Raw genomic sequence first — 13110 nt, 5'->3', positions numbered from 1 at the left:
AACAACAACAAAAAAAGTTAGCTTAGAAGGCTTGATATTATTTTTATATCTTGTTTTTATTATGAGAATGACTTCAGGTCATACAATTATTGCAAACAGGAGCTTTCCAACACATAGCTAGAGTTCAGGTATACATGTGAAACAACTTCTATATGCATTGTAGTATGCTTAAGAAAGATGACTCCAAAAGAGGATGACTTCAAGAATGGAAACCTCAACAAGACATTGTGGTACACACCTGTAAGCCAAGAATTTGAAAGGCTGAGGCAGGAGGAACACGAGTTTGAGGCCACATAGGTTACATGGGGAATTCCAGGCCATCTTAGACCACAGAGGGAGACTTTATCTCAAAAACAAACAACAACAACAATAGAACCTCCACTAAAACAAACAAAGAAAAGAATGGAGAAAGCTAAAGATAGACCAAAATAACCTCAGGGCACTCCAGTAACAGCTTAGGAGGACATGTTCAGCAATGGGGTAAATGCATATTCTGTGACTCCCATGAAAATATTTTAGATGCCAAAGGCATTTCTCTCACCTCTTATTAGCTACTTTCTCAATGCTGGGACAAAATACCTGACAAAAGTTAGTTTAAGGGAGGCAGGGTTTATTGAACTCCAAGTTTCAGGAAAGCCATAGCAGGAGCTTGAAAAGCAGTGCTGGTCACCTTCAATCCACAATGAAAAAGCAGAGAGTGATGAATGCTGAATGCTGCTCAGCCAGCCTTCCCCTTTTTATGCAGTCAAGGCCCCCAGCCCATGGTCTGATGCTATCCACAGTCAAGGTAAGTCTTCCCACCTCAACTAACCCAATTAAGACAATCTCTCACAGATGAGTCTAGGTCCTGTCAAGTTGACAATCAACATAAACCATCACACCGCGCGCGCGCACGTGTGTGTGTGTGTGTGTGTGTGTGTGTGTGTGACGGAGCCCTTACTCTCTACCTTGGATTTTTGAATACTTTCCTCTGTATCTGTTTCATTAAGTAAAATGAAACCATGGATGGGGAGAACTCTCTCCTAGTCACCTTTATTTCAGTTTATTTTATTTTCAAGGTAGGGTCTCGCTCTAGCTCAGGCTCCTAGTCACCTTTAAATCCTTCCAGGTACATTACATTTTAGAGGTGCTCAATACACAGAAAATATTGAGACTAATCGGAAAATACAGTGTGTGATGCATTTTCAAGACTCTAGGGATATACAAAAAACAGAACAAACTTATCCTTCCTTTCAGCATCTGGTGATAGAGTAAGCTTCTACTGAGTAGAAATGGTTTCTTCAAGCTATGTTATCTTAGGCAAGTTACTTAACGTCTCCATATCTCAGGTTCCTCTTCTGAAATGGAGGCAATAATACAAATGTCAGAATGAACTAAAAAAGACATATAAACTGCTAATTATTATTGAATTTTGCTAAATAAAAAAAAATCATCATAATGTCTCTATATGAATTCTATTACAGAGAATGTTCAAATACAAGAGGTTTTTTTATTTTTTTTAACAGCAGGTTATCTGCCCATCCCTTTGCCTGAGGACTGGAGAGCATGAAACAACTTTTAAATATTTCATTTTTATTTATTTACTTGACAGAGAAAGAGTGAGGGAGGGAGAGAGAGGGACGGAGGGAGAGGGAGAGGGAGGGAGGGAGGGAGGGAGGGAGGGAGGGAGGGAGGGAAAATGGGCACAAATGAACTCCAGATGCATGCACTCTCTTGTGCATCTAGCTAACGTGGGTCCTGGGGAATCGAATCTGGGTCCTTTGGCTTTGCAGGCAAATGCCTCGACTGCTAAGCTATCTCTCCAGCCCATGAAGCAACTTTTATGAGACAGTCACACAGCGGAGATGTGCCTGCAAGATATCTAAAAACTGGGAAGGAATGAATAGCTACAGTTAGCACCATATAGCTGTTGCCTGGGAAGAAAAGCAGTCAGAATTAAGACAGGCTAACTGAGTGGGCCACAGCTGACAATCCAAAGAGATTTTAGGTCAATAAACGTGGTGCCTACAATGACTGGCGAAAAGACCATCCCAGTAGCCCCTCAAATACAGGCCCATGCCAATTGCTTCTGGCTGTATCCAAACTGTTATCTACTAATGATGGAAAAATAGCAAGGCTTGTGTCTGGAGCAAACAGCTCGTCAGAGAACAGAAAGCCTTTTATTGAGAATTTTGATACTCAGGAGCAAACACACCACCATAGAAAATTATGCCAAGCCATCTTTCTACAAAGTTTGGCATCCATTCAGTAATGGATGGAGAAATCCTAAATCACTGGGCTGAAAAGATACTCCTCCCAAGGCAGTTAAGGAACAGGGGCCAAATGAGACCATAGCTCATGTGGTACAGTAGATTTCTAAAGTCACCAGTGAAAATTACTGACAGATACTTAATGTGAAAAATTGAATTCACAATCTTCTACCTGAAAGTCAACAAGCCTCCGGGGGCGGGGGGGGTGAGAAAAGAAAAAGCTGTTCTGAAAGGCTTCTTTCAAGATATGCAAGAAAGAGAGAACTGGAATCCTGTTTGGATCCTATGTAGATTATGTGAAATGCTGACCAATGTGCAGCCTGCAAAACTAAGCGACTGCTCTATACTCTTTTGTATCTGTATGCATACATGTGTGTGAGAGAAAGAGAGTCAAAGAAAGAGAGGGGGGGAGAGAGAAACATGTATGGAGGCCAGAGCACAACCTTTGGTATCATTCTCAGGTACATTACCTATCTCTTCATTTTTTTTTTTTAAGCCAGGTTCTCTCATTGGCTTGGAAATTGCCAAGTAGGCTAGACTGGCTGGCAAGTAAGTTTAGGAATCTTCCTGTCTCCATCTCCCTAGAACTGAGATTATAGGAGTGGTATACCACCATGCCCAGCATTTATTTTGAAGATTGAATTTGGCTCCTTACACATGAGGTAAGTGCTTTACTGACTGAGCTATCTCCCAGTTCCTGTTTATTTATTTATTTATTTTTGCTGTTGTTGTTCTTTTTATGTTGTCAAGAAAGTGCTGTGCTCTCAGTTATAATATGGGGAATTTAAGCATAATGTTGATAAGAGTCAAAGAAAATACCAAATTCATTCTAGTTCTTAAAGATCCTCAATGTGTCTGGAGTCTCAAGATAGAACCTTGGGAATAGAGGCAGGGCTTTGTGGCAAAGCTCCTGCTTAGCATGTACAAGACCCTCTGGGTTCAATCCCCTGCACTACCACAGAAAGGCCAAAACAAAACAAAACAAAACAAACAAAAAAACCCCACAAAACAAAAAACAGAGCCTTCTAGCCTTTTAAAGAGATGTTTACAAAAAGTCTGCAATGACGTGGGAATTTTCTATATAATACTAAATGAGAAAGATACAAAAGTATGTGTGTGGAAAAAATTATGAGTGTGGTATGATCTCAGCCACTTAAAAATGTATGGCAAAGGGGCTGAAAGTTAATATTTTAAAATGTTAGCAGTAGTTGCCTCAGGGAGATTAAATTATTGGTGCTTTTGCTTTTTTTGTATGTTTTTATTCTCTAGTGTTTCAGAATTTATTTTTTACAATCAGAAAAAATGAAATTTTAAGAAGTAAAATAAACAGCATTAACATAGCTATAAATTACAGTCTACCTTTCCACATTATTGATATCTGCCCATAAGGTCTGATTTGATTTGCAGTGCCTCCTAACAAGAAATCACATGCAGCTCTCATTTGAGTATCATTATATTTCCAAGTCATTAGTAAGGATGTTAAGAACACCAGATGCAAAATGAGTCATGATGGTAATTTGTAAGACACCACCCATATAGAACACACTCTGTTATTTATCATCCCCTTCACTTATAGTTATTCATCAGTTCATATCTTCAGTGACTAAGTACATGATGCAGAGTCATTTCCAATTAATGCTGTTGCACATAAGCATTGGGACATTTTATCAAATGTTTTCAAAGCCAAAAAAACATTTTCTGTTCTTGTGATTAAATGTGAATTTCTTATTCATAGACCTGAATGGGACTGAAGAAATAGTTAATAATTGTTTGGAATGGTTTTTCATGTATGATCAAAGACAATGGTTACAGATCTCTCATTTCTGGACTTTAAAGAATGGAGGGCTGGGGAGAAAGCTTAGTGGTTAAGGCACTTGCCTGCAAAGCCAAAGGACCCAGATTGGATTACCCAGGTCCCACATAAGCCAGATGCACAAGGTGGCACATGCATCTGGAGTTTGTTTGCAGCAGCTAGAGGCCCTGGTGTACCCATTCTCCCTCCTTTCTCTTCCCTTTTCCCCTCCCTCCCTCTCAAATAAATAAAATATTTTTTTAAAAAGGAATGGATTTAAGGGATGAGATGCATTTGCATAGTGTTCATAGCTGAACTACCAACTTCTGTTTTTTCCCCCCACAACTAAAAACTCTTTTTAAACAGAACTCAAAGTAATTATGAGAAATAGAAATCTTAACTAGTAGCAAAAATAATAAGAAACAGGCCTTTCAAATATTGAGGTCCCACTTTTTGTCTGCTGCTCTAACAATTAGTTGGCTATTTACTTAAGTATATCACAAAGGGTTGCTATAGCCTCTACACAGGGAAATCACAACTCAGAATCACAGGAGATGGTAACAAAGGAGGGCAAATTCAGGGATAGTACCTTTGGAGTAAATAATCCAGTTGTTACTCCTGAATTATTATTGTTAATATATTTCTGGCAGATAGGTTTCAGATTGGTCATGTCCCCAAATTTACAGGAATTTTCAAGAAAAAAAATCCACCTTCCACTGCCCCAGGTCAATGAAATGAGTTTATAAATAAGCACTTACTATGGGCTAATTATCCTTTATTCCTAACCTAATCACTATGCCTCAAGTTAAATGGAGATGCCTTTTTCAGTTATCAGTGGAGTCAAAGAATAGTCACTCACCAAATCCTGTATGATCTTTAATATCCTTAGACTTTATTCATATCTCTTTGCTGCAATGACCAAGTTTCCCCTATAACTTCTAGTATCTAGTTATTTTTGTTGTTGTTGTTGTTTGTTTGTTTTTCGAGGTAGGATCTGCTCAGGCTGACCTGGAAGTCACTATGTAGTCTCAGGGTGGCCTTGAATTCATGGCAATCCTCCTATCTCTGCCTTCCTTGTGCTGGGATTAAGGGCATGTGCCACCATGCCCAACAATATCTAATTTCTTTATGATTTTCATTTTCTACTTTCCATCATAGTCCTGCCTCTTTCTAGCCATTTAATTTCATGGCAAGATGATCAACCATCAGTAGAATCTTTATTTCATATCGGATTGGACCAGACAAAAATCAAGGTTGGGCTGCACACAAACATACTGCAATGTAGCTGCATGTAGTCATTTTTAGTACTTGGAAACTTGGTGACCATTCTTTAATCTACCTCTCACCCAGTCTCTCATTAATGTTCTTGAGATTGCTCTTCACCTCTTATCCAGACTACTTTTCAGGTTCTGGCCTAATAATCTGTGACTGAAGGTCATGAAAAGCCTGCAGGCTTTTGAACTCTTGGGCACTGCATACAAAAATATACTAAAACACCAGACACTCTGTAATCTTTGACTACAAAGTATAGTGAGGTTACAATACATTCATAATTAATTATATGATGTTTACCTTTATATTGCAGATCAATACTGTGATATTTTTCCCCCGGTTAGCAAATTACTTCCATGTGTGGACATAGTTACTCATTTCTTTCTTTTTTTTTCTTTTTTGGTTGGGGGTGGGTTGGAGGTAGGGTCTTGCTCTATCCCAGGCTGACCTGGAATTCACTATGTAGTTTCAGAGTAGCCTTGAACTCATGGAAATCCTCCTACCTCTACCTCCCAAGTGCTGGGATTAAAGGTATGTGCCACCACACCTGGCAAATTACTCATTCCTGAACATTGTTATCTCTTCTGAATAATTTAAAAAAACAGTATCTACTTTCTTATCACTTAAAAAACCTAGATTTTAAATTATAAGTGTGTCTTCTTTCTCTACTTCTAACTGCCTAAATGTAGAGGGGTGTACTGGGGTTAGAATCAAAAGAAATTAAGCATACAATTAGACTTGGAGGATCCATAAGGCATTTAGCTCCCCTCATGCAATAACTGGACAGTACTAATCACTGTGCCAAGAGAAAATAATACGTGAATAACTTAGGGATCCAAAATCTTCATATTCTTTGTTGTTGTTGTTTTTCAAGGTAGGGTCTCACTTTGGTCCAGGATGACCTGCTGATCCTCCTACCTCTGCCTCCCGAGTGCTGGGATTAAAGGCAGGTGCCACCACGCCTGGCTCAAAATCTTGATCTTCTGGACATCACTGTATGAGTTATTATCAACTTTCACTACTCTAGAAAAGGTAGCCAGAGAAAGCTGTTTGCTGGTGGAAAGAGAAAGTGTGAACACCTCAAAATAATAACAGACTAAGCAGTACTACCAAAACAAACAGAACAAAATACTAAAGTCAATGAAATGCAGATGAAAATGCTTAGCCAATGAGAGAAGAAAAAAATGAAGCAGTGGATCCATCTTTCATCTTTACCCTTGCTAACTTCATCTTGAATGAGCAAAACAGAAATATAAGTTCCTGTCTTTATTTTCCCAAATGCTGCCTACTCAACTCCTGAACATTTAGGAATAATTTAAAGCAAGGCAACACTTCAGAGTCATAGCCATCCATGAAATGGCTTAAGGGTTGCCTTCTGATGAAGTGTGTTTCAAGATAATTCTAGTACACTCTTAATTGTTATATTGTTCATCTTAAGATAACAATTCCAAGTTCAGAAAGAGAAGTATAAGTACAGCTTATTGTGCTTATGCTTCCTTTTGTTTCTACAGTGTTTATGGGAACACATTTATTTGGGGATCTGGCCTCCAATACTGAGGGCCTGAGTTGAGAATAAATCTCGGGTCAATTAAATGAGCTCCAATGCCACAGAAAAGTACAAGGCAAGTTGCTGATTGACTGAGGTGTGGGTTCTAAATTTGTTAAATGTGAGGAAAGACATGCTGCCATGCAGACGGAGTAAGCTAAATATCTTGTTATAGTTGCTAGTTTTCATACAGCATTAAATTTATTCCATGCCACAGAATCTTAGCTGGTCTGTATATCATTTTTAAAGCTAGTGAGAATATCAGAAAACCATGTTAAGTATAAAAGCATGACCATTTTAATAGCCTCTCAGAACTGTTTACATACTTGAATTTCAAGAACCAAAAGCATCTGTATACTGAAGGATGCAGATATTATGAAATAATCACTACTATCTGTAGAGAGCAAAAGAAGGCCATGATATTTATAGATAGTTCTATATTCCCTATCAAAGAGTATCAGTTGAAACATATAACCAATTCAGCAAATAGTTTATAAAAGGGACTTTCATTTCTTAACCCCAAGCAATTCTATAGTGCAAGGCAACAACTGAAAATCACTCATAAAGCTTGATTTCCCCACTATGTGAGAAGAATCAAGAAGAAACCACTTAAAATTGACAATAAATAGCACACAGGAGAAATTCTCAAAAGAATTACTTTTTTGCTTTGTTTTGTTTTTCAAGGTAGGGTCTCACTCTAGCCCAGGCTGATCTGGAATTCACTACGTAGTCTCAGGGTGACCTCCAACTCATAGCAATCCTCCTACCTCTGCCTCCCAAGTGCTAGGATTAAAGGTGTGCACCATCACATCTGGCTAAATGAACTATTTTGAATTCACACTCTAAAAACCATTTAAGTACGGGGTCGAGGGTACATAAACACCAGGAATTCAACCAACTACCTGGACACTATTTTTTTTTTCTTCAGAGACTGCGGGAAAGGAGGACTTAGTTCTTTCTTTAAATCAGTTGTAGTCCCTTGCAACTGTGCAAACATTCAGCTAGATAGAAGACCTTTTCCATGATTCTCCCACTCCTCAGTTCTAAGATTAAAAGAATGTTAGCCTTTCCCTTTAGTGATATACAACATGGACACATGTGCAAGAGCAATTCTAACTGTAATCAAATACCATTTCATATCCATTAGAATGATTGCTATCAAAACAAAATGAAAAAAGCAGAAAAACAGCAGTATCAGTGAGGATGTAAAAACTTAGAACCCTTGTGGGTTGCCAGGAAGAAGAAAATGTGGTGTGGCTGATGCGGCTACTGTGGGAAACAGCTTAAAGGTCCCTCAAACCAGTAAGGCTATGATCCAGTGACTGCACTTCTAGGGATATACCCAGAAGAATCCAAAGCAAGGGCAGGTAAGGGAAGGACAAAATGCATTACACTACTATTCACAATAGGCAAAAGGTGGGGGAAAACCCTCAGATATTAACAGAAAAATAGAATAATAAAATGTGGTATATACATACAATGAATTCAGCCATAGAAGGAATGAAATTCTGGTGCAAGCTGCAAAATGAATGAATATTGAGTATGCTGTGTTACATAAAATAAGCCAGACACAGCCGGGCGTGGTGGCACACACCTTTAATCCCAGCATTCGGGAGGCAGAGGTAGGAGGATCACTGTGAGTTCGAGGCCACCCTGAGACTGCATAGAGAATTCCAGGTCAGCCTGAGCTAAAGTGAGACCCTACCTCGAAAAACCAAAAGAAAAAAAATAAGCCAGACACAAAGGAACAAATCTGTGTAAAATTGAATATACATACATATATAACATGCATATCTATATATACATATATAATGCACACACATATATACATAGTACCTAGTCAATTCATAGAGATGGAAATAGAATGGACTTTGAGGGGCTTACGAGCAGATGGTTGTAGGGGTTAATGTCTCAAGGGCCCAGAGTTTGCAGGATGAAACATTTCTGGAGATGAATAGTAATGACAGATTTATGTCAATGTCCTTAGTGTCACACGCTATACAGAAAAAGGTTTTTGTTTGTTAGTTTGCTTTTAGAGACAGGGTCAGTTGGTCTCAGTCTCCCCCATTCTCCAAGTTGGCCTGCAACTTGTGACAGTTCTTGCCTTAGCCTCTGGAGTGCTGGGACTACAAATCAGCACTACCATGCTCAGCTATCAAAGCTTCAGGGGGATTTCTACTAGAAAGTTGGGGTAAGTGTAAATGATTACGACAGTCATACTTTTATCCTACTGGCATTAAAAGAAAACATATAACGGGGCTATTTTCATTAAAAACAAAACCTCCACCCAGCATGGTGATGTACACCTTTAATCCCAGCAGAGGTAGGAGGATTTCAGTGAGTTCAAGGCCAGCCTGAGATTACATAGTAAATTCCAAGTCAGTCTGGGCTAGAGTGAAACCCTAGCAAGAAGAACAAAAACAAAACAAAACAGGGCTGGAGAAAATAGCTTAGCAGCTAAGGCGTTTGCTTGTGAAGCCAAAGGACCCCCAGGTTCAATTCCCCAGGACCTCCCTAATCCAGATGCACAAGGGGCACACACATCTGGAGTTCATTTGCAGTGGCTGGAGGCCCTGGCATACCCATTCTCTCCCTACCCCCCCTCATTGCAAATAAATAAATAAAATTTAAGAAAAACTAAAACAAGTAAATAAATAAAAGAAAAATATACTAAAAAATCGACAATAAAAATTTTTAAAAACGAACAAATAAAAAAGAACCTCCAAATAATTGAAATAATAGAGCTGGGTGTGGCAGCACATGCCTTTAATCCCAGTATTTGGGAAGCCCAGATAGAAGGATCACTGTGAGTTCCAGGACAGCCTGAGAGTACATAGTGAATTTCAGGTCAGCCTGGACTAGAAAAAGACCCTACTTTGAAAAAATAAATAAATAAATTAACAGCTGAATGCAGTGATGCATGTGTTTAATTCAAGCACTCAGGAGGCCGAGGCAAGGAATTTTCATGAATTCAAGGCCAGCCTGATCTACAGAGTAGCTCCATGTCAGCCTGGGCTAGAGAGAGACTCTGTTTCAAAAAAATAAATAAACCAAAGTCGAGTCACCTTTTAACCTGGAAATTCTTTTTTTGATTTTATGATAAAGATTCTCACTAACCTGGAGCTCACTATCTAGCCCAGTCTGGCCTTCAACTCGAGATCTTTCTGCCTCAACAACCCAAGACTTGGGATTACAAGCCTATGCCACAATACCTGGCAAGCCTTTGAATAATCATATATATATATATATATATATATATATATATATATATATATATATATATATACACACACACACACACACACACACACACATATACATACACATACATACATTTTTAGACTGGGTTTTATGTAGCCCAGGCTGACCTCAAACTCACTATGTAGCCAAGGATGGTTTTTAACTTAAAAAATATTTTTATTTATTTATTTGCAAGCAGAGAAAGCTAAAAGACAGCCAGAGAAAGAGACAATGGGTATGCCAGGGCCTCTAGCTGCTTCAAATGAGTGAAGTTCAGATACATGCACCATTTTGTGCATGTGCCTTTACATGAATACTGGGAAATCGAACCCAGTCAGTAGGCTTTGCATGCAAGTGCCTTAAACACTGAGCCATGTCTCCAGCCCAGCCTTTAATTTTTGATCTTCCTGCCTCTACTTCCTAAGTGGTGGGATTACAGATGTGTGCTATCACACCCAGTTTATGCAGTGCTAGGGATCAGACTCAGGGCTTTGTACATGCCTATCAACTGAGCTATAGCCCCACCCCCACAGTTCCTCTTTAAAAAATTCAGCTTAACAGCCAGGCGTGGAATGCCTGAAATTCCCAGCACTCAGGAGATATAGACAAAAGGATCAGGAGTTCAAAGTAATCCTCAAGTACACAGCAAGTTAGAGGCCAGACTGTTCTCATGAGAACCTGTCTGAAAAAAAATACAAAAAAAATTGATCTGAAGAAATTAAACATGGAAGGTACAATAATGCATAGACATGAATGCTGTATTTTTTTATTTTTTATTTTTTTGTAATGAGGCTAACCTGGAACTATGTTATTTATCTTAGCCCAACCCCAAAATCATGGCAGTCCTCCTGCCCCTGTTTTCTGGCTGCTGGGGTTTACAGGCATGGGCCACCATGTTCAGCCTAAGAATGCTGCTTTTAATATTAAGAATAAGGAAAAAAATACTAAGAATATGAAAGCAATCTAAACAGTTATTTGTTTAATAAACAGAGAGTGAATCTCCCCACTGTTAGCTTACAGCAGAAAGGGGGCCCATAACATGTCAAGATATTTAAAACAGGAGGGTGGAGAGATGGTGTATCAATTAAGGAACTTGGCTGTAAAGCCTAAGAATGCATGTTTGACTCTCCAGGTCCCACATAAGCCAAACACACAAGGTGATGCAAGCGCTCAAGATTGCACATGCACACAAGATGGTGCGTATGTCTGGAGTTCAAGTGCAGTGATTGGAGGCTCTGGTGTGCCAATATATATTCTCTCTGTCACTCCTTCTTAAAAATATAAAAACAAAGACAAAAATGATATTTAAAACAAAACTATTCAATATGATCCCATCATTGTATAAAAATACAGGATCCATGCCTAGTCAAACTCAGAAAAAAAAAAAGCTGGGAGGATACACATAACTATAGTTCTTCCTCAATCACAGGACTAAGGGTATTTTACATTTACTTCCTTATATATTTCAACTTTGTGAGTTTTGACTGTTGTTGTAATTCTTGCAAAGAATTCCTCTCATGAATGAAGTAACAGAGCTATTTATCTCTGAGAAACCAACCTAGTGTTTAGGCAGCACTCCAATGTAGTATGTAGCTTACAGGTCACAGACCAGAGAGAGTCCTCAGGCTTCCTCCCATTCCAATTTCCAGGAGTTTGCCTGAGGAGCTGGAGAAGCTCTAAAGGAAGGGATGCCTGCTGCTGAGACGTTTCCATATTCATACCTTATAATCTGTCATGCTTTCACTCATTTCCCCAGTGAAGACTTCCATCCTAATTGTGCACATAAATGCCAATTCTGAGTTCTGCTTATCAAAAATCAGTAAGTTATGGGGGGGGATAAAGGTAAGAGCAGTGGGGAGGGGAATAAATAAGAACAAAATATCATGACACATGCATAGGGAGATACCATGATAAAATCCATTATTTTTATGCTATCCTAAAAAACAGACATGTTTTTAAAAACTCAGAAAGGTGACATTAACAGCAAGACTGGCAAATTTCACACATTTTTCCCTGGGAAAAATCCTTTCAATCCATTGCAGATGAACTTTATTCTAGTTAATCCTTGAAGCTCCCCTCATACATCTGTCTCTATCCTCTCAAGCAAGCAAGAGACACCGTTAAAAATCATTTCAAGAAATTCTCTTACACTCAAAATAACGTGTTGAAAAAATGTGTTTCTTTTTTGCCATGCTGTTTCCCTTTTTTTAATTCTGAAAATAATATAAGTTAAAGCAGATTTTTAAAGACACAAAGGAAATATTTTATAGACTTCAATTCTCCCTTTACTTTTTTTTTTAAGAGAAATGAGGATATGGAAGACATATGACAATCGTAAGCCTTACTTATCCTGAGGTCTATTTAGGGAATTTTCTTTCGTGTTTGGAAAATGACAGACTTCTGCTTTTAGGTAGACAAATATGAACAACTCAAAAAGCAAAACATGACTTGCTACTAGCTAACTTTTAGAAAAGTTGATTAACTTAGTGTTTTTGCTCTATTTGAGTACACAAACATAAATGCTCAGCACTACCAAATTAAGCAATTATTTTTACCTCCATAAAAAGCAGAAATCACTCCTCACAGTTTCTCCATTCATAAGAAAAACTCCAAATATCCGTACCCCCCAAGTGTGGAATGCCCCACAGCAGGCTTGCTCTGTGTAGACACACTCTTCTCTCCTAAACTAACCTGAAAAGCAAGCTAGATCTGTTTAGTAAACAAGCATCTGTAATTGCTAAACATCACTGTGACATGGTGTAACAGTTACTACTTGTGCAAACTGCCCATCTAAATTACTTTCTGCAGTGTGAGCACATGAAAATCAAGACAGAGAAATTGGAAACATCTGTAAAAACTGATGGCCAAATTGACCAAAGTGGTGGGGGTAGGGATTAAAACAGCTAAATAAATCCACTGCAACATCTAACTTTATAACGTTATCCTTACATTTGGTAGATTTTTCTTTAAAAATCTCCCACTCCCTCCTCCAATGTAGAGTTCTAGCTAAC

The 13110-nt window shown here is 38.6% G+C and overlaps 1 protein-coding gene across 6 annotated transcripts in view; it reads right to left on the bottom strand.

Annotated features, from left to right (window-relative positions):
• Sh3kbp1 (SH3 domain containing kinase binding protein 1) overlaps positions 1-13110 on the bottom strand; it is a 446513-nt gene that overhangs the window by 153240 nt on the left and 280163 nt on the right. The gene's annotated exons all lie outside the window — the stretch shown is intronic.

This window comes from Jaculus jaculus, chromosome X, assembly GCF_020740685.1.
Source record: "Jaculus jaculus isolate mJacJac1 chromosome X, mJacJac1.mat.Y.cur, whole genome shotgun sequence".
Classification (NCBI taxonomy): domain Eukaryota; kingdom Metazoa; phylum Chordata; class Mammalia; order Rodentia; family Dipodidae; genus Jaculus; species Jaculus jaculus.
Note: the sequence above shows the minus strand (reverse complement) of the source record. Positions and strands in the feature narration are given on the sequence as shown.